Source organism: Narcine bancroftii, chromosome 11, assembly GCF_036971445.1.
Source record: "Narcine bancroftii isolate sNarBan1 chromosome 11, sNarBan1.hap1, whole genome shotgun sequence".
In the NCBI taxonomy this organism is placed as follows: Eukaryota; Metazoa; Chordata; class Chondrichthyes; order Torpediniformes; family Narcinidae; genus Narcine; species Narcine bancroftii.
This window is the reverse complement of record NC_091479.1, coordinates 46,685,043-46,709,028: the sequence shown is the minus strand read 5'-3', so window position 1 is coordinate 46,709,028 and position 23,986 is coordinate 46,685,043. Positions and strand designations below refer to the sequence as shown.

General features: G+C 42.3%; 1 protein-coding gene across 5 annotated transcripts in view; it reads right to left on the bottom strand.

The window, feature by feature from the left end:
* The window catches only part of LOC138745756 (uncharacterized), a 404,057-nt gene that overhangs the window by 79,218 nt on the left and 300,853 nt on the right, over positions 1-23,986 (bottom strand). For 3 of the 5 annotated variants that reach the window (XM_069903032.1, XM_069903033.1, XM_069903034.1), the window contains exon 2: positions 4,423-4,563. The exons of 1 other annotated variant lie outside the window; for it this stretch is intronic. The gene's annotated coding sequence lies outside the window, so the exon portion shown is untranslated. Of the gene's footprint in view, positions 1-4,422; positions 4,564-23,986 lie in introns of those variants that run through there. One more of the 5 variants, XR_011346485.1, reaches the window with a different exon arrangement.

Here is a 23,986-nt window from a genome sequence, read left to right as displayed (position 1 = left end):
GGGATAATTTTTAATGGTGATGTACAGTGGACTTTGGCAGATACTGTGAGACTGAGTTAACAGGAGTGAGAAGGTTGAACAGATATTTAAGATAAGCTGTGGCAGATATTGTGACACCAGGTTCACTGTAGGAAGAAGGTTTAACGGTGATGTAGGATAAACTATGGCAGAAACAGTGACAAATGGTTCACATTGGGGAGAATATTTAATGTGATGTACGGAAGACTTTGGCAGATATTGTGACACCGAGTTCACAGTAGTGAGAAGGTTTAACGGTGATGTAAGGTAGACTGAGGCAGATATTGTAACACTGGATTCAAAGCAGTGAGAAGGTTTAACGGTAATGTATGATAAACTCAGTCAGATACTGTGACACCAGGTTCATAGGGGGAGAAGCTTTAATGATCATGTATGGTTGACTGAGACAGAGAAAATCGAACAGTAATGTACGATAAACTGTGTCAGATACTTTGATACCAAGTTAACAGTGAGGATAAGGTTTACCAGTGATGTACAGTACATTGAGGCAGATACTGTGATCCCAGGTTCACAGTGGGGAGAATATTTAAGGGTGCTGTACGGTAGACTTTGGCAGAAACTGTGAGACCGAGTTCACAGGAGTGAGAAGGTTGAACAGAGATTTACGATAAGCTCTGGCATATACTGAGACACTATGTTCACCATTGGAAGAAGATTTAATGGTGATGTAAAAAAAAGCTGTGGCAGATAAAGTGACAAGTTTCACAGTTGGGAAAGGTTTAATGGTGATGTACTAAAGACAGAGGAAGATACTGTGACCCAGGTTCATAGTGGGGAGAAGGTAATATGGTGATGTCTGGTAGACTGAGACAGATACTGTGACACCAGGTTTACAGTGGGGATAATGTTTAACAGTAATGTACGATAAATTGTGTCATGTACATTGACACCAGGTTCACATTGGGGAGAATGTTTATGGTAAGTTTGGTAGAAATTGGAAGATACTGTGACACCGAGCTCAGAGTATTAAGAAGGTATAACAGTGATGTACAATAAACTGTGGCAGAGACTAGAAGACCAGGTTCACAGTGAATAGAAGGTTTAACTCAGATGTGTGGTGGATTGAGACAGATACTGTGGCACTGGGTTCACAGTCGGGAGAAGGATTAACAGTGATGTACAATAAACTGTGGCAGATACTGTGACAACAGGTTCACAGTGTGGAGAACGTTTAATGGTGATGTACGGTAGACTGGGACAGAAACTGTGACACTGGGTTCAGAGCAGTGAGAAGGTTAAACAGTGATGGGCATAAAACTTTAGCATACACTGTGACACCAGGATCACAGTGGGGACTAAGTTTAAAAGTGATATACGGGAGACTGAGGCAGATACAGTTACATTGGGTTCACAGTGGGGAGAGGGTTTAATAGTGACGTCCAAAAAACTCTGGCATATACTGTGACATCAGTTTCACAGTGTGGAGAAGGTTTAATGGTGATACATGGGAGACTGAGACTGATTCTGAAACACTGGGTTCACAATGGGGAGAAGGTTTAAAAGTGATGTATGTTAAACTGGGGCAGATACAGCGACACCGGGTTCACAGTAGGGAGAAGGTTTGCATTAATGTACGGTAGACATAGGCAGATCCTGTGACAGTGGGTTCACATTAGGGAGAAGGTTTAATGGTGATTTTCGGTAGATTGAGACTGATACTATGACACAGGGTTCACAGTAGTGAGAAGGTTTAACAGTGATGTTCGGTAAATGTTGGCAGAAACCATGAAAATGAGTTCACAGAAGTGAGAAGGTTTAATAGTGATGTACGATAAACTGTGGCAGATACTGTGACACCAGATTCACAGTTGGGAGAAGGTTTAATGGTGATGTACAGCAGACTGAGCAAGACACAGTTACACCGGGACCTCAGTGGGGAGGTTTATCAGTGATGTATGATAAACTTTGGCAGAACCTCTGAAAACAGGTTTCCAGTGGAGATAAGGTTTAACGGTGATTTAACTGTGGCAGATACTGAGACACCAGGTTCAAAGAGGTGAGAATGTTTAACTGTGATGGATGGTTGACTGAGGCAGGTACTCAGACCCCGGGCTTACAGTAGTGAGAAGGTTTAACGGGTGATGTATGGCAGACTGAGGCAGATACTGTTATACCGGGTTCACAGTGGGGAGAAGGTTTAACGGTGATATACAGAAGAAAGAGGAAGATACTGTGAGACCGGGTTCACAGCAGTATTAAAAAGGTTTAATAGTGATATACAATAAACTACAGCAGATGTTGTGGCATCAGGTTAACAGTGGGGAAAAGGTTTAACGGTGATGTATGATATAATGTGGCAAATACTGTGACACTGGATTCACAGTTGAGAGATAGATTAACGGTAATGTAGAGTAGACTGAGGCAGATACTGTGACTCCGGGTTAACAGTGGGAAGGAGGTTTAATCGTGACACGCGATACATTGTTGCAGATACAGTGACACAGTGAGGAGAAATTTTAATGGTGATTTTTGGGAGACTGAAGCAGATTTGTGAAACTGGATACACAGTGGCGAGAAGGTTTAATAGTGATGTACGGTAGAATGAGGCAGATACTGTGAAACTGGGTAAACAGTGGGGATAGGATGTAGCGGTGATATATGGTAGACTAAGGTAGATATTGTGAACTGTGTTCACAATCGGGAGAAGGTTTATCAGTGATGTAACATAAACTGGGGCAGATTCTGTGACATCAGTTTCACAGTGGCGAGAAGGTTTAACGGTGATGTACAACAAACTCTGGCACAAACTGCCACACAGGTTCACAGTGGGGAGAAGGTTTAATGTTGATACACATGAGACTGAAACACATACTGAGACACTGGGTTCACAGTAGGGAGAAAGTTTAACGCTGATGTCCGGTGGACTTAGAGAGAAACTGTGACACTGGTTCAGAGCAACGAAAAGGTTTAACAGTGATGTACGATAAACGGTGGCAGAAACTCTGACAACAGGTTTCCAGTGGAGATAAGGTTTAAGAGTGATGTAAAATAAACTGTGGCAGATACTGAGACACCAGGTTCACAGAAGTGAGAATGTTTAACGGTGATGTACGGCAGACTGAGGAAGATACTGTTACACTGGGTTCACAGTGGGGAGAAGGTTTAAAAGTGATGTATGATTGACTGAGGTAGATACTGTGACACCAGGTTTATAGAGTGGAGAAGGTTTAATAGTTGTGTAAGGAAAACTGCAGCAGATTCAGTGACACCTGGTTCATTGAGGGTAGAATTTTATTTTTGATATGACGGTAGACCACAGTGGGGAGAAAACAGTGATGAACTGTGTCAGATACTGTGACACCAGGTTCACAGTGGGGAGAAGGTTTAACAGTGATGAACTGTGTCAGATACTGTGACACCGAGTTCACACTAGAGAGAAGGTTTAACAGTGATTTACAATAAGCTGTGACAGATACTGTGACACCATGTTCACCACGGTAGGAAGAAGGTTTAACGATGATGTGAAATGAACTGTGGTAGATAAAGTGACACCAGGTTGACAGGGGGAGAAGGTTTAACAATGATGTATGGGAGACTGAGACAGATATTGAGATTATGCCTTCACAACAGTGAGAAGTTTGAACAGTAATGTACGATAAGCTATGATAGATACTGTGACACCAAGTTCACATTGGGAGAATGTTACACAGTGATGTACGGTAGATTGAGGCAGATACTGTGACACCGATTTCAGAGTGTGGAGAAGGTATAACAGTGATGTACGATAAACTGCGGCAGATACTGGGTTCACAGTGGGGAGAAGGTTTAACGGTGATGTACAGTAGACTGAGCAGATACTGTGACTCCGGGTTTACAATGGGAAGAATTTTTAAAAATGATGCCCATTACACTACTGCAGATACATTGACGGTGGGTTCACAGTAGGGAGGAGATTTAAGGGTGATGTATGGGAGACTGAGGTAGATACTGTGACACCAGGTTTACAGTGGGGAGAATGTTTAGCGGTGATGGACGGTAGACTGAAGCAAATACTATTACACCAGGTTCACAGGGGGAAGAAAGTTTAACATTGATGGACTATAGACTGAAGCAGAAACTATGAGACAGGATTCACATTCGTGAGAAGGTTTAACAGTGATGTTCAATTAATTGTGTCAGATACTTTGACATCAGGTTCATATTGGGGAGAACGTTTAATGGTGATGTACGGTAGAGGTAGGCAGATACTGTGACACCAGGCTCATTGTATTGTTCATTTATCTTAATTACAACATCTAATTTATACGCTCCATTTTTTGTGGCAACTTCCAAACATTCCATAAACTTCAATTCTAATCAGATTTTGTTCATTTAAATAGGTCACCACTAAAAGCCCAAATCGTTTGCTCTCTTAAGTACACAGCACAAAATTAAATTCTTTACCTGGGTTTGGTTCAACGGCACTTCAGTCTGCTTCATTATTTTTTCAGACCCTCGTTTTGAGCTTTCTGCTATGCCCAGCCGATTCGCCAAAAGGGCATCCAACTCTGTCTTCTCAGCTTGACCCAACGTCTACTCTGTAAACTTAAGCAAACCAAGGAGACCAAAGTTAATATTTTCACATTTGCATTTTCAAACACAAAAATGACGTTGTGAGTTGCAGTTTCACATCAAAATCCCACTTGCTAAACTTGCCGCAACTGAATCGCATCCAACAGCTGGAAAATTGCAAGAAAACTGCTTGGTTAAAGCAAAGATTCCATTAAAGGCCTCCAAGTTAACAACAGATAGCAACCTGAAAGTTAAATACAAAGATCTGTATCAGGAAGATTAACGGGCTTTTAAAAAAAATCATTTCCACTCTTGAAAGAAAACTCCTCAGGGAACACCAGGCTCTTGTTGAACAATTCCTGTTGTATTCCTCAAAATGGTTTGAATCTTGATTTCAAGCAGAGTCATTTGGTGAGATTGTTGGTCTAGAACAAACCCTGCCCACACACTCCCTTAAATAGCTGCAAAGTCCTGGTTCAGCTTTGCTCCATGCTAAAGCTATCAGAGCTTTTCTGAAGAGATAGCGGACTTCAGATGCTGGTACTTTGAGTCACAAAAACACTAGTGCTTCCCTGAACAACACACCTCTCTCTGAAAACCAACAAAAACCTTTCCGAATGGTATTATTCACCTTTTGAGCACCAAAATCTGGTGAACTTGAAAAGTCGCGCATGCGCACTGAAATTAAGATGGCTGCCCCCAGCCGAAGGACCCTGAGAAACTGAGTCACAAAGTCAATCCGCACATTTTGGGTCTTACGTGTCCTGTGTCTCTGTTCTCGTTTGTCAAATCATTTGATTTTAAAAATAGGCTCTAAGACTTCAGGGCTCCTCGAACGGGGGCAAAACTCCAACTTGCGTCCATTGTGGGGTCTGAATGATCCTTTGGACTCCACTACGGTCGCAGGTCGGGGAGGACCTGTCGGGGTCATTGGTTCGCTGAGGAAGGGATGGAAAACCAATCCATTTTTTGCTTCTCAATGCTCATAGAATGTGTCTGATTCCATCCGTTGTTCCTGTTGTAGCATCACATTCTTCATAGAGTTAGATGTTATTTTTTAAAGTTGTGTCACTTGAACAATAATGCCCCAACCCTTCTGATCCTGACGTACCATGTGTTTAAAATGTAATGTTTCTCAGTTACGTCCGAATGCCTTGAAAAATATAGGGACTTTAGTGTTAACAATACAGAGGAAATATTTCACCAATCCTTTTGAATTTATGATCTCTGGGATGGAGCGGAGATAACGCTGGTGGAAGCGTTCTAGGAGCCGTATTTGATGCCGGTAGAGGACCCATGATTTGGAGCCGAACAGGAATGTGGGTATGACAACGGCTCTGTATACGCTAATCTTTGTGAGGTTTGCCAGTTGTTTGTTTTTCCAGACTCTTCTGTGTAGTCATCCAAAGGTGCTATTTGTCTTGGCGAGTCTGTTGTCTATCTCGTTGTCGATCCTTGCATCCGATGAAATGGTGCAGCTGAGATAGGTAAACTGGGTGACCGTTTTGAGTTTTGTGTGCCCGATGGTGATGTGGGGGGGGGGGGGGGGGGCTGGTAGTCATGGTGGGGCTGGTAGTCATGGTGGGGAGGTGGCTGATGGTGGACACGTATTAATACACAAAACAATCACACCTCATTATTGGTCAGAAGCGCCTACACTTCGCAAGGAGGCTGAGGCGGTCAAGGACAACGGCTCTCATCCTGAGATTTTACACAGGCGCAATTGAGTTTCCTGTCTGGCTGCATCATTGGATGGTCTAGTAGCTGTAAAGCATCAGACAGGAATGATACAAAGAGTTGTGAGGATCACTTTGGTCTCCCTTTCTTCTGTAGATGACATTTACTGGGAGTGTTTTTCAAATAGGACTCAAGGAATTGTAAAGAAACCATTTCCATCCAGTGCACAGCATCTTTAACCACGTCCATCAGCAAAATCAGGACTGACAGGCTGGGGAATAGCTTCTTCCCACAGGCTGTGAGATGGCTGTGAAAAGTATCCTGTAAGTGGGATAATCACCCCAAATATTTAAATATGTAGTGGCTACTTCGATAGAGCTATTAAAGCCACACACAGACACCAGGTTAGTCAACACAGGACTGCTTTATTCAGACTTTACAGGCTTCTTTCATTTACTGCATGTCCCGGGCTCCATGGGAGAAGGTGGGACATCATTCTGAGTTTCCTGCCAATCCACGGGACCACAGGTTTAAATTAAGCCCTGTGAGTGTCCCACGCCTTCCCGCAGCAGAATCCACAGATCAGCGTGCCATTCCTCGGCACGCAGCACCACGCGAGGGTGGTCAATTAAATGGATGAGTACCCAGCTCTCTGTCTTATGATTTTGCGCACCCGGCAAAGAACCGTGCCCACTCGGCCCACTAGACAGCTGCTACACCAACACCCGCCACCCCGAACTGTCACCAGAAACTAAAGCAGCAGCTGCATGCAGCTTAGGTGGACCCCCTCACCGTCTGGGTTGGGGGTACTGAATGGGTGAAGCGGGATCCACATGGGCAGGCTTGAGTCTGTCCACACTAAACAGCTGTGAATGTCCCCCAATGTCCAAAGTATACATACCTCATCCTTCTTCACCACGCGGAAATGGCCCTCATACGGTCGTTGTAACGGGACTCCTGGGACCTGTCTGTGCACAAAAAAATCAGCATCCAGGTGTGGTGGGGGCACATTCTGTTTAGGGGATCCATGTCAATAGGTAGGAAAAGGTTTGCTGATCACGACACCATGTCAAAGCTGTTGAAGGACGTTCAGATCAGAGTTGGTGTGAAATGAATGTCCCATGAAACTGTAAGGACAGAACCATACACCATCTCAGCGGACAATGCAGACGTATCTTACTTTGAAGCCAATGCGCACTCCCAATAGAACCCATGGCAACTCATTGACCTAATGGAGGAGCGCATTCAGTTGCCAGTGGAAATGTTCCAGAAGGCCGTTGGATTGTGGTTGAATTGTGTTCCGCGGTCTGAAGTAATGTGGGCCGGAAAACAAATCTAGCCATCCAATTGATGATGAATGTTCTGGCCCTTGTCTCAGTGTCACTGGATGGAAACTAGATGGCCTCTAGCAAGCGCGTGAAACATTCTGCGACTGTTAGAATGTATCTCATATTTTGAGATACTGGCAATGATTCGAGCAGGTCCACATGCACATGTTCCAACCGCCTGCGTACCACTGGGAAAGGTTGAAGAGGTGCCTTAGTGTGCCACAAAATTTTAGCAGTCTTGCAGGAGGTACATGTGCAGACCCATTGTGCGACGCCTTTTTGCAGACCATGCCATACATATTTATTTGACATGAGCTTGACAGATGTTCTGATGGACGGATGAGACAAGCTGTGTATCTGGTCAAAAAGGTGTTGCCTCCAAGATGGCAGAATCACTGATTGAGTGTAGCCCAAAGACATGTCACAAAGTAAGGTTGGCCACCCAGTTGTGGTGCCAACTGCTGTATGTCCAGGTTAGTAATGGCCGTACTGTATGCCTGAACATCGGGGTCCATTGCCTGGATACTGGCTAATTCAGGAATATCAATGTCACCCTGAATATGATATATAGTTTGTCTGGACAGAATATTCGTGACGAGATTGTTTTTACCAGATGTTATCCAAGTAGATCTAAGGGAACTCTAAATCTCTCCCCAAAGTGTCTATAACCCGCTGGCAGGTTTGAACACCATTCTTCAACCCAAGTGGCATCCTAAGACATTCAAAAAGCCCAGAAGGGGTAATAATCACCATTTTAGGAATGTCATCCTTATGGACTGGGATCTGATGGTGTCTCATGACAAGATCAACCTTGGAGAAAGCACAGAAATTGTGCGGTTGGGCAGCAAAATCTTGAATATGAGGGAGAGGGTATCTGTCGGATGTAGTTATTGAGCCCACGGCACACATATCAAACTCAGGCCCGCGGGCCAAATTTGGCCCTTGATATAATTATATTTGGCTCGCAAGATCATATAAAATATGTATTAGAGCTGGCCCGCTGGTCGCCGCGCCAATATAGCGCATGCACAGCTAATACTACAAGTCCCAGAATGCTTTGCAAATGCGTTGGCGCCGACCTGTCAGCCCGCTAATCGCCCCCACCTCCTCTGTTTACTTTCATTAGGATCTGCGATCTGTCGCCTAACTCACATGTAATAAACCTCTTACGAAAAATGGCCAAAAGAAAGACAGATAACAGGACCTTTTAAGACAGGTGGGAGGCAGACTATATGTTCATCATTTTAAAAGACAAACCTGTTTGTCTTGTGTGTGGAGCCAACGTGTCTGTAGTTAAAGAATATAACATACGGCGACACTATGAAACGAAACTCCAGGACATGTATAAGGATCTGAACGAGAAGCAAAAGCTCCAGAAGGTGGAGGAGATGAAAAGAAGTCTGGCTTTACAGCAAACTTTATTTTATATTTTATTTCTCATTTGTTAATGCTTCGTCTGGAAAGAGTTTAACCAAAAATATTATTAAACATTTATTTTAATGAGAAAAAGTTTAACATTACATATGTTGAAAGAAGAGAAAACATGCAGATGTTGTTGAAAATTTTCAATAAATATTTAGTTTGGCCCACGACTTAGCAAAAGTTTTTAATTTTGGTTCTCTGCGAATTTGAGTTTGACACCCCTGGCCTACGGTAATCGCCACAGAGTCTTCATCCACCTGTTTTCTTGGGTGCCATGTGTAACTGTGATGCCCAAGGTCTGTTGGAGTGCTGAATGATACCTAATTCCTCCATTGCACTAAACTCTGCCCTTGCCTGAGCAGTTTATCAGGTGGAAGACGAAGAGCCCTGGTGTAATTCAGCTGGCCTGAAGTGTCTATGTAATGGGACACATCCTGGGCTGTTTAGGAGGTATTGAAATTAGGTGAGAAAATACAGGTATATTCATTGAGAAGAGCAGCATAGGCATCTTTGTGCAGGGTTTGCACCCCTAGATGGGCAACTCTCCGTTTGCTACATACCAGTGGGTATATTTGAAAACTGGTAGCATGAACCAATTTCCTCCACGTCTACTGGCAAGTCATGGGACCTTAAAAAATCTGCACCCATAATGGGCTGGGCAATGGAAGCCAATACACAATTCCAATGGAATGTCACATCTCCTATCCCAATCATGACCCATCATGTGCCAAAGCAGGGAATTGTCTTCCCATTTGCTGTTTGAAGAGCCGGGTGATGTTATTTATTGTGGTTTTTATTTCAAAATAGGTTGGCAGGAGCAAACCGACCTCAGCACTTGTGTCTACAAGAAACTTGTGCCTACAAGAAACTTGTGCTTACCAGCGTCATCTTGTAGATACAATAGGCCCATACTTGTCCCAGCTGCCGAGGCCATTAATGGTAGCCGGCTTTTTTGTTTCCTGCCTTTTTGCTGAAATAGGTAAATGGTGGGACACATTTATGGGCATTTTTACCCCAATGGCCATGGTAAAAACACCACTCTCACCGCCCATCAGCGTGTTCATCCTTCTTTGACTGAACTGCAGATATAGGAGGCTCATGGGACACGGGAGATGGATCTGCTGCGAAAACAGTCTGGACGTGAGCAGACTCTTGCATTGGAGTATGATGGAGCCTGTCAGCCTCCTGCGCTATGTCATGGGGATGGTGGAAATCCATGTGAATGATTGGTATTGCAACATGACCTGGGAGTTTGGACAGGAATAGAGTCTCAAAAAGTAAACAATGAGAATGACCATCTGTTAATGTGAGCATCTCATTCATTAAATCAGATGGATTCCTGTCACCCAGACCCTCCATATTTAAAAGCCGCAAGCCGCACTCATGTCTTGTCAATTCCAGCATATCCAGGAAAAATTGGCAGAACCTGGTGTACTGGTTTTCTGCCAGGGTATTGGCAACAAATTCTCTTACTTGAGATGCTGTAGCAGCATCCAATGCACCTACTATATGCCAGAATTTCATGTCCTCTGCCATTATGCCACAAGGCAAATCTAGGTTTCAGCCTGATTAAGCAATACCCGAGGTTGATTGGTCCAGAAAGGAGGCAAGTGAAGTCCTAACATCAATTGGGAAACACAGTCAGTGAGAGGTCAGCATGGCTTAGAGTTCAAACAATGTGTTCAGGACTGCTTTTTGCAGCAGTATGTGGAGATGCCCACTAGAGGGGGGGGCAATGTTCGATCTGTGGTTAGGGAATGAGCATGTGGTGGAGTGAGCGTTAGGAGAACTTCAGATCCAGTGATCATGGGTTCATTAGATTGAGCTTAATTATGGAAGCGGATAGGTTGGGTGTGAAGTTGAAGGTCTTCGAGTGGGGGAATGCCAGATTTGAGGAAATGAGAAGGGATTTGTAGAGAGTTGTGTGGGCTGATCTTTTAGCTGGAAATGATGAAGAGGAAAATTGGAGGGTATTTAAAAGGTGAGATTTTGAGAGTACAGGATCTTTATGTTCCAGATCGGCCGAAAGGCAAGACTAAAAGTTCAAGGGAGCCGTGGTTTTCAAGAAAAATTAGGAACGGTTCAGGATAAAAGGGAGGCCCATGCTAAATATAAGAAACAAAAGATTGAGGAGATGTATGATCCTTACTTAGATTGCAGAAAGAACCTCAAGAGGGAAATTAGAAAGGCAAAAAGAAGGTATGAGGTGTCGATAGCTAATAAGGTGAACGTGAATCCTTGGGGTTTTTACATATATGTCAACAGTAAAAGGAGGGTTAAAGATAGGGTAGGTCCACTGGAAAATGGGAACGGTGGACGATGTTTATGTGAGGAGCTGCATGAGATGGGGGAGATATTGAACAATATTTTGCTCTTCTGTATTCACAAGGGAAAGTGTCACTGGACTATGTGAGATAAATGAGGTGAATAGCTTAGTTATGGAAAGAATAGGGATTAGTAAAGAGAGGGTTTTGGAGCTTCCAGGGTCAATAGAGGAGGATAAGTCTCCTGGTCCTGATTGGATTTTTCCCAGGACGTTAAGGGAGGTCAGGGAGAAAATAGCGGGGGCTCAGACAGTGATTTTTCAAAGATCACTGGAGAAGGGTGTGGTGTCGCAGGATTGAAGGGTTGCAAATGTAGTTCCGCTGTTTAAAAAAAGCACAAGGTGCAGGCCAAGTAATTATTGGCCAGTAAGTTTGACTTTGGTGGTGGCGAAAGATATGGAGGGTATTCTTAGAGATAGTATGTACAAATATCTGGATAGACAGGGATTGATCAGTGGCACCCAGCATGGGTTTGTGAAGGGAAAATCATTTTAACGAATCTTGTTGAATTTTTTGAAGAGGTGACAAGAAAAGTGGATGAAGGTAGGGCAGTTGACGAGATCTATTTGAATTTTAGTAAGGCTTTTGATAAGGTTCCACATGTAATGTTAGCTAGCAAGGTTCAGTCACTAGGGATTAATAGATAGTGAGATGGGTTCAGAGGTGGCTGGGACATAGACAGCAGAGAGTCATGGTGGACAACTGTCTGTCAGGATGGAAGCTTATGACGAGTGGTGTGCCTCAGGGATTGGTGCTGGGTTCCCTGTTGTTTATATTCATGATTTGGATGAGGGTGTGGTTAACTGGGTAAGCAAATATGCAGACTATATGAAAATAGGGGGAGTGGTGGATGGTGAGGAAGGTTTTCTTGGATTACAGGATTTGGTTTGTTTGGAAAAGATGGCAGATGGAATTTAATGTTGACAAGTGTGAGGTGCTGCATTCCAGAAAAAATAATCTTAATAGGACCTATGCAGTTAAGGGGAGGGGGTCGAGAAATGAAGAGGAACAGAGGGATCTTGGAGTTATGGTACAGAGTTCACTGAAGGTGGATTCCCATGAAGACAGGGTAGTTAAGAAGGGGTATGGCATGCTGGCCTTCATAAATCATACCATAGACTAGCGTTTAAGGCATTGGTGAGGCCAGGTTTGGAGAATTGTGTTCAGCTCTGGTTTCCAAATTATAGGAATGATATAGATAAGGTGGAGAGGGTGCAGAGAAGATTTACAAAAATGTTGCCTGACTTACAACATCTAGAGTACAAAGAAAGATTAAGGAGACTGCGACTTTATTCATTGGAATGTCGATGGTTGAAGGGAGTTATGATCGAAGTATTTAAAATTATGAAGGGAATAGATCGACTAGACATAAGTAGACTCTTTCCCCTGAGGGCGGGGGAGGTTGGAACAAGAAGGCATGAGTTAAGGGTAAGGGGGCAAAACTTTAGGAGAAATGTTATAAGAGGCTTCTGTGGTGGTGGCAGAAGAGATAGTTGCGGCAGGGTCCTTTCTGTCATTGAAGAGAATGTTGGATGTGTACATGGATATGAGGGGGTTGGAAGGATATGGGTGGAGTGTGGGAGGGGGAAACTAGTGGGGAGGTTCATGTGAACCAGCACGGAATCGAAGGGCCGACATGGCCTGTTTCCATGCAGTAAACTGTCATATGGTTATATGTGCCGGGCTCCACGGGACAAGGTGGGACATCATTAAGAGTTTGCTGCCAGCAGGTTTAAATTAAGCCCTGTGAGTATCCCGTGCTTTCCGGCAGGAGACTCCACAGATCAACGTGCCATTCCTCGGCCCACTGCACCACGCACAGTCCATTAAATGGGTGAGAACACAGCTGTCTGTCTTATGGTTTAACGCGCCAACTGAAGAACTCTTATCCTGCCTTATCACACTGACCAGCATCCAGTCCAGAGCCTGTCAACACCCTCGTATCCCTCAACTTGTCCAAGTTCTTCAATACAAACATTGAGCTCACATTTCCTCATGCAGCTGGCAGCTTGTTCCACTCTCCCACCACCTTGTGTGGAGAAGCTCCCCCTCATGTTTCCACTAAACTTTTCCCCTTTCATCCTTAGCCCATGTATTAAGGGCTTCTCCAAGAGGTGGAGTCTCAAGAAAACAACCTCTATCCTCCCCCTTACCACCCAGACCAGGCCTTCTTCACCCTGCTATCACCAGGGAAACAGGTCCAGGAGCATGAAGACGAACACCCAATGATACAAACATAGCTTCTCCCCCTCTGCAATCAGATTTTTGAATGTTCAAGGAACCACAGTCACTCCCTCACTTACTCTTCATTTTGCACAAATGGATTTCTTTTTTTTAAAATGTAATTTAGAACAATATTTGCATCTGTATTGTTGCCACAAAATGACAAATTTTCTGACATGTTCATCACAATAAATTTTTAATTCTGAACACTGCACGTACATCGGAAAACAATCATAGCTCAAAAAACAATTTTAAAAGATGATTTAACTATTTCCATGCACCCTCCCCTTTTATGTTTATTTTTCTAAACGCACTCCATGATCGAAACATCTCCACTTAACCCAACCCATATTTCTTCTCCCATTCAAAGCACTCAGTAATACATCAAGGCAGTAAAATAAAAACTTAATGCTGGAAATACTCAGCAGGTCATCTACTGGAAAAATAATCAGAGTTAAAACCTTCAGGTCGATAACCTTTCACTGGGATTCAGAAAGATGATCAAACAAACCTGATTCTCTTTGCTGAGAAAAAGAAGAGGGGAAATAACAAACTGAATACATGGGATGAAAAACCGAGCAGCAGAAATGGCAGTGGTGCTGCATGAGTGGGGTCGACTCGTTGTGTCTGGATGGAGGGGTAAAAGATAAACAAGACAAACATGATGCCGTCATGATGAGGTTCAATACGACAGCTGCAGAGAATCTGAAATGAAGGAATGGTGAAAATACTAGTTTTTGGATCAATGTGACAAAATTTGAGCCGACAAAAGAAAACAAAATTGCTTTGCTCTGCCAGACTCTCTAGATCAAGGGGCACAATAAAATACTCCAGAAGCCAACCTTATGAAATTGAACAGAGAAGTTATACAAATTGGCAGCAAGAAATAAAACACAGTTACATAATACCATGAAAGTGGTGTCACAGGACGACAGGGTTCTAAAGACAGCTTTTGTCATCTTGGCCTTCATTAATTAACATATGGAAAATAGGAGTTGGGAAGTTATGGTGAGGTTGGATAAGATGTTGGTCAGTCCAAATTTGGAGTATTGTGTGCAGTTCTGGTCACCTAGCTACAGGAAGGGTATTAGTAAGATTGAAAGAGTGCAGAGAAGATTTACCAGGACGCTGCCAGGTCTTCAGGAGTTGAGCTACAGGGAAAGGTTGAACAGGTTGGGACTTTATTCCTTGGAGTGTCGAAAAATGAGAAAGAGATTGCTTAAAGTGGCATATGAATGGGAAAAAAGGCTGAGAAAGACTGCAGTGGACGCAATTGTGAAGGAAATATTTTGCTTGAGAAAAATTGTCATTGGCCCATTTCCTCTGGAGATATGAAACCACGCATAGAAACAGTCAATGAGGTACAATTAAAACAGAGGTTTTCAAACATTTTCTTTCCAATAACATTCCACCTTAAGTAATCCCTTACTAACAGAGAACTTCTGGCACAGAGATTAAGTGGAATATGATCCGGGGTGGGGGTGTGGAGGAGGAGTTTGAAAATCACTGCTTCAGATGAAAAGGTTTCTCCATCTTCTTTTTAAGCAGACATCCTTTTATTCTGAGGTTGTGCCCACTGGTCCTAAACTCTCCCACTACTGGCAAAATCCTCTCAATCCAGCTCTTTCACTATTCATCAGATTTCAATGAGGTCCTGCCTCATCCTTCTAAACTCGGGCAAGTAGAGGCCCAGAACCATCAAATGCTCCTCAAACATTATTCCTCTCATCCCCAGGATCATTCTTGTAAACCACCTCTGGGCCATCACATCCTCTCTTAGAAATGGGGCCTAAAATTGCTCACAACACTTACTAGATCAGGACAACCAGAAGGTGGTCACATCAGGGAAGACAGCTGCAGGACTGCCTAGATTCTATGGATTGGATGGTGTTCAAGGAGTCAGCTGAGGGGGGGGGGTTGTCATGGCAAGATGGCGTCGGAAAAAGATGTGAGAAGACACCTCTCCCTGACTGAACTGTTCAATACTCGAACTGTAGTGACTTTTTTGACTTTATCAATGTTTTAAACAGTAATTTACTACTGTAGGATTCTGGAAATGAAGAAAGGAAAAAAGCAGGGTTGGGCACGACCAGTTGGCCCAATAATCACAGAGACAAAGAATAAGGGGAACGATAGCCTTTATTACACACAAGACTGCAGGCCTGGGTCCAAGCAAGAAAGTGAAGGGAAGGAAGAGGAGCCTCGAACTTTATGGCCTGGGTTACAGGGGAGGAGTCCAGGGAGGAGTCTCGGAGAGGATGTCATCAGGAGGGTGGGCCAATCCATGCCTATACTGGTCAGTTCATACAATACCATTTCATTACCAGCAACTTAGAAAAAACCTCGATTTTCAACCTGTGAAAAGTACAGAAGAAGCAAGGCCGACCTTCCAGAAGGAACCTCAGGAGCAGTTAGAGATAGATCCGAATCCTCAACGTGGAACTCAGGAGAAGCTGGAAGAAACGTCCGCATCCTCAGACGCAAGATGGCGCTGAGATCTTTGGCCTGGTGGCAGGCCAGGAGGAGCGCGAGTATGGAATCCGACATGAGCCGGCTTGACTAAGGAGAGCGGGGTGTTGGTGCCCGAATGCCAGCATGAGTTAGCGGGAAGGGAACTGCCTGTATGCATCTGGAGATGCTCCCCTGTGTTCTACTGAGCTTCTCAGCATGGGTAGAAGTTATCGCATTCAGGAAATTCTGGATCAGATCCGCAGTTGGGCTGCCAGGTATGAGGTGGCAGAGAAGAGGTGGAGGAGGACAACTTAGAAGTTCGAGAAGAAGAAGAGCAAGAATGACTACTTGCTGCAGTTGGACTCACTGAAGGGACGCCTAAGGATTTAAGAACATCTCCTTCTCCAATGAAAACTGTCATTTCACCACAGAGGCCTTCCCCAGACTTCAAGGCCCCTGCAACAGGGATGGAAGTCAACCTCATGTCTACAGAACTGATCCAACCAAATGAAAAGATGATGTCTTCTATGACCTAAGGTTTTGAAACTTTAAATGATCAATTTGCTGGTATGAAGAGAAAAATGGCTGGTATGTGTGAAGAAATTACATCTATTCAAGTTGATATTAATAAGAGTTCAACAGCAGTGGACACTGGACAAGATCAATTTAAGAGGATAGGTAACATTTTTATTTCTCTGTAAGGACCGTGTGGACCATTATGTGGAGATAATGGATCAAATTGAGGATTTGTTTACATACTGGTATGTCCAGAAGAGATATTTGTTGGAAAATCAAAGTTGTCGTAATAATATTAAGATAGTTGGTCTGCCAGAAGATCCTGTAAAATTATTTTTGGAAATGGATTCCAGAGATGTTTGGAGTCGTGTTTTTTAGATAGGCCTCATAGGCCATTAAGGAGAAAACCATTTCCGGGTCAAATGCTAAGAGCGGTTCTTTGAAGATGTTTGTGATATCAGGATAGAGAAATGATATTGTGGCTTGCGGTTCAGAAAGCTCGCCTTGATCAAACCCCAATGATGGTTTAAGGCAATAGGGTTTTATTTTATGCTGATTTAAGTCAAGAGATCATTAAGTGACGGAAAGAGTTTAATCTGGTCAAAGCAGTGCTGTGGAAGAAAGGGTATAAGTTTACTTTTCGGTATCCGAAGGTATTTAAGGTGATTTACGGGCCAGATCAGTCTCAATGTTTTGAGAGTCCTTATGGTGCATTCCCGTTTGCGAATTCCTTCCAAGATTTGAAGGAATCGATGGGGAAAATGTCCTGGGATAAGATTGGGAAGGGAATGGGGTAAAGAAGTTGGAATCAGAATTGGTGAGTGATGTTGAAGATGAAGCTCAAGCTCAATGTGGTTGTTATCACTAGGATGACTGATGGGTTTTAAATTACGGTTGGGGGGTGGTGGTTGACTCTACTACTTCTAAAGTCATCTGCCACTTGTGGTATGAACTACACCTGGTCCACAGAGGGGGGTCCGGTTCTTGTAGGTTTTTACACTTTTTCAGGGTTTTCTTATTGTTTGAAAGGGGGGGTTGGGTTTATTTAAATATGTAATTGCTGTGTGAAGTGTCAATCTCAAGAGGAAATCAAGTTATGGCTCTTTTAAATTTTTTGACCTTTAATGTTAAAGGACTTAATAATCCACTTAAAAGGAAGGGAATATTGGTATATATAAAGAAAATGAAGGTTGATGTTGCTTTTTTGCAAGAAACTCGTTTGTCTGAGAAAGAAATTGAAAAGAGATTGGGTAGGACATGTTTTTGCATCTTCATTTAATTCAAAAGTTAGAGGTGAGTTGCAACTTTGGTTCATATGAAGATAACGTTTCAGTTGGAATCATTCTCTGCCACTTTGGGTAGAGAGCTGTTGGTGAATTGTAAAATTTTTGCTGAAGCATGGACTTTGATGAATGTTTATCCACCCAATGAAGATGATGAAGATGTTATTTCTGTAACTTTTTTGAATCTGGGTCAAGCTAATGAAAATATTTTGGTTGGTGGGGATTTTAATTGAGAGTTGGATAAATTTCAAAAAACTGTACAAAGAACCAAAATAGCTAAATGGATGTTAGACTCAATGAAAGATTTGAATTTGGTGGAAATCTGGAGGAAGTTAATACTGACAGAAAAATACTTTTCTTTTTATTCACCCAGACATGATTCTTTTTCGAGAATTGACTTTTGCTTAATGTCAGTACAATTACAGGGTAGATTTATACATACAGAGTATAAGAGTAGGATTTTGTCTGATCATTCTTCATTGTTAAGTAGAAGTACACAATCATTTATCCGGACATCTAAAATCCGGAAAGATCCAAACACCAGCAAGTGGGGAGAGAGATGCAGCGCGATTCAGGCGGACGAGGGGTGGGGGAAAAAGGCAGCGCAACTAGAAGGGAGTGGGGGTGGATACAGCAGCACAAATTTGGTGGGCTTAAATCTGTCTTCGCGAAATCCAGAAAAATCTGAAATTCGGAACAGAGTGACCCCTGCCCCACCTCAAGGGTTCTGGATAAAGGATTGTGCACCTGCACATGTTCTGGTTTGCATAATGTAGAGACCCTTATCAGTGAAAATTTCATAGGATGTTATTGAAGCAACCAAAGTTTCTAAGTTATATCAAAGACCATGTTCAGTCTTATTTGCAAATTAATACATATTCAGTACAAAGTAAATTTGTTTTGTGGGATGCTTTAAAAGCTTATTTAAGATGTCTGATAATCAATTATTCTGCAAGAATTAAGACACAGCATTTGGCAGAGAGGCAAAATTTGGAGAAGGAAATAACAATTTGAGAGAAGGAATTCCAATGAAATTCGACTGTGGATAAAAAGACTTTTTTGATTCAGTTGAAACTGTTATAATATAATGCAAACATATAAATATGAAAAATTAATACAATGATCCAAATAGCATTACTATGAGTAAGGAGAAAGAGTGTATAAGGTTTTTGCTCGGCAATTAAAGACTGAACAGGCATCAAGGACAATAAATGTGATAAGAAATAATACAGGAGTCACTTTTAAACCTCAGGAAATGAATGATGAATTTCACTCATTTTACCAAAATTTATATCCTTTTGATGTAAGTCAGGATGAGGAACGTGTTGAGTCTTTTTTAGGTAGTTTGGAGTTATCAGTTTTGGACGATAAAGATAGGACAGAATTGGAAGTTCCTTTCAGTGATTTAGAAATTGAAGAAGCGATATTGAATATCACCTGGAGAAGATGGGTTTACGGGAGGGTTTTATAAAGAATTTTATGAAGTCTTGTCTCCTGTTTTCAGGGATGTTCTTAAACAAGCTACAGAAGAGCAAACGCATTTCCAGAATTCTTTTCTAGAGCTAGACTTAGTTATTGCAAAAAAGGAAGTGCCCCATTGAAAGTTGCCTCATATCGAGTAGTATCTTTATTAAATGTAGATTATAAGATAGTAGCTAATAGACTTGCAAAGTATTTATCACGTTTAATACATGTTGATTAAGCAGGTTTCATTAAGAATAGATTTTCTTCTGAAAATATTGTTAGAATGTTGACGTTGATTAATGTGTCAAGACATTGTTTGAATCAATCAATGATAGTGGCATTAGATGCAGAAAAAGCCTTTGATCGAGTTGAAAGGTACTTTTTATTTAAAGTACTTGAAGATTTAAGTTTGGGCCTTTTTTACCTGGTTGAGTTAAAGCCTTGTATAAAGATCCTTTGGTGAGGATGGTGACAAATGGACAAATTTCAGATACCTTTAATTTAACACGCTCCGCAAGGCAATTCTGTCCTTTGTCACCATTGGTGATAGAACCGCTAGCCCAAGCTATAAGACAAAATGATAAAATTAGTGGGATTAAAATAAATGAAGAGAATATAAGGTTCCTTTGTACCAATATATTTAACAAATCCTCAGAATCATTATGACATCTGCAAACCTGTTTGGTACAATATGGAGAAATGTCTGGTTATAAGGTTAATCAGGATAAGAGGAACATGTTACCAATTACGAGGAAGATTATCCTGCTTGTAAACAGATTACACAGCTTAGATGGACTAAGAAAATTAAATATTTAGGGGTAATGGTTGATGTGGATTATCAACATTTGTGTAAGTTGAACTATGTTTCTCTATTGATAAAATTAAAGCTGATTCAATTAAATGGAAAGATCTACCTTTGACATGAATGGTAGATGTGAATTGTGTTGAAGTGAATATTTTTCCTTGTATTCAATAACTTTTTCAATCAATTCCATGTTCGCTTCCAAAGATATTCTTTAAAGAGTTATGCAGGCATCAGAATATTTTTATAGAAAGGTACTTTGGCTAGAGTATTGTTGCAAAAATTGACATGGCAATATGTATTAGCATCTACAATGGCCTCATTTTCAGAATTATTTGTTAAATTTACGTGATAATTATTTTTTTTATGTGAAGACATGGTCTAAAATTTACAGTCTTTTGCCTCTATTCCCTCTTAAGGAGTGGAGTAACATTTGCGATTTTCCAGTCCAGACTTGGCAGACAAGGATAGATGGACTTTAAACATGAACATGGTGAGTAATTAGCGAAGCTATTCATTCAGATATACTCCTCACAACGAGGTAATTCCAAAACACCCAAGTTATAGGGTTCCATATGAGAGACGAGGCCAATAGCCGCAGAGATCAAGACACAGCTGAATCATACACACCATTACTACCAAGATTTACATTAGTGACATATCAGAGTCAATGCGATACTTTAAGATTAGTTACAGCACAGTAACAGACCCTTTAGGCCCACAAGCCTGTGCCTCCCGATTGACCTTCAAGCCCCCCCATACTTTTTGAACAGTGGGAAAAATCTGGAGCCCCCTCCCCCACCCCAGAGAAAACCTACACACACACACAGGGAGAACATAAAAAATCCTTACAGAGAGAGCAAGATTTGAACCCCATCCCTATCACTGGCAGCGCAACAGAGTTGCGATTGCGCCATCCACTGTCGAACCATGTTGGACAGGAAGAAACTCAAATCAAGAAAGTCAATAAATGGAGAGCATCAATATTTCATGAATTGGTACGGATTAGTCCAGATTTTGAGAAAAGATGGATGGACAGTACTTTGCAACAACATAATGACAGTCAGTACAAAAGAAGCCACAGGGAGCTTGCATGGGAGCCAGGAAGGGAAAGTAGCCACTTCATTGAAATGGAAGCAAGAGAATGGTCTCAGGAGCAAGAACCCATGTGAGAGAAATTCTGGTTCACGAGCAAGTCACGAAAAGCCAATGGTGCCTTCCAAAGTGCATTCCGATTTGGGAATACGAGGCATTCATCTCGACTTATTTATCCAGTTTGGGCATTTTAGATCATTAATATTCCCCTGAATTCCTAAAAATCTGATGATGAGGTGTTACATGTGTTGTTATGAGGTGGAACAATGCAGCTCGCAGTATTTGCACGGCAGATATAATAAGGGATCCATCCTTCCCCCTCTCCTTCATAGTGTCTATTTAAGACAAACATTTTTCTCTCAATTTGCCCATAATCTGCAAAGAAATGATGATGAGATCACGAGATGAAGCAATAGAACTTCCTTCATCTTTTGATTTGATCGTCTAAACAAGTTTAAAAAAAAAATACAGAGCAGTGAGGGTCTGGGATGCATTGCTTGGGTGGAGGTGGGGGCTGGTACAATAAAGACATTCAAAACACTCTAAGATACATGGATGGAAAAATAATAGAGGGTAATGAGTGTGAGGTAGGGAAGGGTTAGATTTGTAACGGCACTGATATACCATCGTTTACAAACAATTAAAGAATACCCTCACTCGTTTCCTCCAGAAGACAATGCAGTCGACCTTCTTTATCCTCCTCAGACACAACATTGCATTCTTCAACTCCCCAAACATCACCCAGCCAAACCCCTTTGACCTTCTCCTTAGCTCAGTGCCACATGGTGATCCTGACGCTCTCCCTCTCCCCCACTCCTGCATCCGAGATCCATCACCCATATACTGACGCTTAATGCACCTGCGCACGTGGGCTATTCCTCCAGTGCGATGATCCAATTACATCATCAGCGGCAACTGGCACCATTCCCAAAGCAGGCAGATGCATCACCGTGACAGCCCCCTCCCCCCACTCCCACCTCCAGCCTCCGATCCATGCAAGGAGGCGACTGAATGGAACTGTCCCCAGTGTAACGGTCTGGAGGGTTGACAGTTCAGCCTGATCTCATATGATTCTGGAAGACAGGGGATGCAGGTGCATGACTGGTCCTTTCGCTCTGGCCCTGATGCAGAACGTGGATATTCGAAATACACTGGCTTCAACCTGTTGATGGAAACAGTGTTACCTTTTCCATTCCTGTCAATCAAAAAACACTATGGATGGTGCCATAAGACCTGGAAAGAACCATCGTAAATGGGCTAAAGTGGTTTACAAACAACATCATGTCAAAGAAACACACGAGAACACTGTAGTGAATCATTTGGCACATCCACTGCAGATGATGCTGCCACATAGGAGAACATCAGAGTAATCTCATTTTCTCGAAGACGGTCAAGTTAACTGACCTGTTCATGAGCACTGTGTCTGGACTCAGATTCACAAACTCCCTGGCAAGGTCAGCATACAGCCATAGACTAGCTCTACCACTAAAAATCCATGATCTGCCCTAAGAGCTGTAGTCACGCAAAGGAGAACCATGGTTAAACGTTTGCTCCATGTCGATGATTTACCACCTGCTGTCAATGGTGCTTTCAATTGTTGGCCCTGAAATGCTTCGTCATAATTCAGGTAGTGCCCAGAGGATCAGTGAGAGCTCAGACCAATGCTGACTCGAACTGAGACCCTCGATCTGTTGTAATAGTGCCCAGAACACCAAAAGATGGAATCCAATTATCCAGAAAAGTCCAAACAATTGTCTCTGCAGAGATGCCGATGATAGGAATTTCATCCTTCCACCTGGTAGTTCTGTCCTCACACGTGAGCAGATAAGTACATTGCTGAGATGGCAGAAGTGGACCTTCCAAGCCACAAGGTGCACGTGCTGGAAATAGGAATCCAAAGCAACAAAATCCCCCAGCTTTAATTTCATGTGCCTGGAGACTTTAGGGCGTTGACCCAGCAAGCAAGTCCTTGCCTATAATCCAACATTCTGTTTAACACGAAGCCAGGTAAGATGTTCCTTAACCTGTTTGATTGATGTTCTTCTACCAGGAAGAGATAGATTGTGAAGAGAAAATCTCCTGCCTCATAGCCGCCCACACATACAGCCTAGTGCTTCCTGTTGGGGAAAAAAAAATCAGACCAACATTTCAGCCGATTCATCCAGGGTCACATCTTGAAGATGGAAACCAGAGTTGATCTGGTTACACCGGATGAAATCGGGATCAGTGCACCGTGCATGAGCCATGGCATTGAAATTGATGCCAGTAGTTGTATGTAATGTCGCACCTGGATTGGGCACCAACCACAGCATTCGCTTTCTCTCAGATGTCATGTGTGTCCGATGAAAATTGAAGGATGAAGTGCAAGTGCTGAATCTCCCTTGGCAAGTAGAGATACAGTATGCATAAGAGGCTGGTGGTCTGTACAAATGGTCAAAGGATGACCTTCCAGTAAAAAAGCTGAAATATTGGATTGGAAATTGGGAATCATGAGGGAATTACAAAGAAACCTTTCCAAATTGTATCTTCTACTTCAAGAGGAATCTCCAAACCCAGACTTGAATAAATCAAAAGAAAGATGGGAATTGGATTTGGGAACTGAAATTAACCCTTTTTTCTGGTCTGACATTTGTTGGGACAGTAATTAATGTTTTTGATAGATTAGTTAATTATAACTTATTCATCAATTATATTTAATGCCATATCAATTAATTTATTCCTAATTTTTCAAATTCATGTTTTAGAGCTCAATCCCATCTTAAAATTGATTGTGGGGAAATGCAAAATTGTATTCCCTTAGCAAAGGTGACTTATAATATTAGAACTGGGTATGATACCTACTTCAAAATATGAAAACCATATTTAGATATG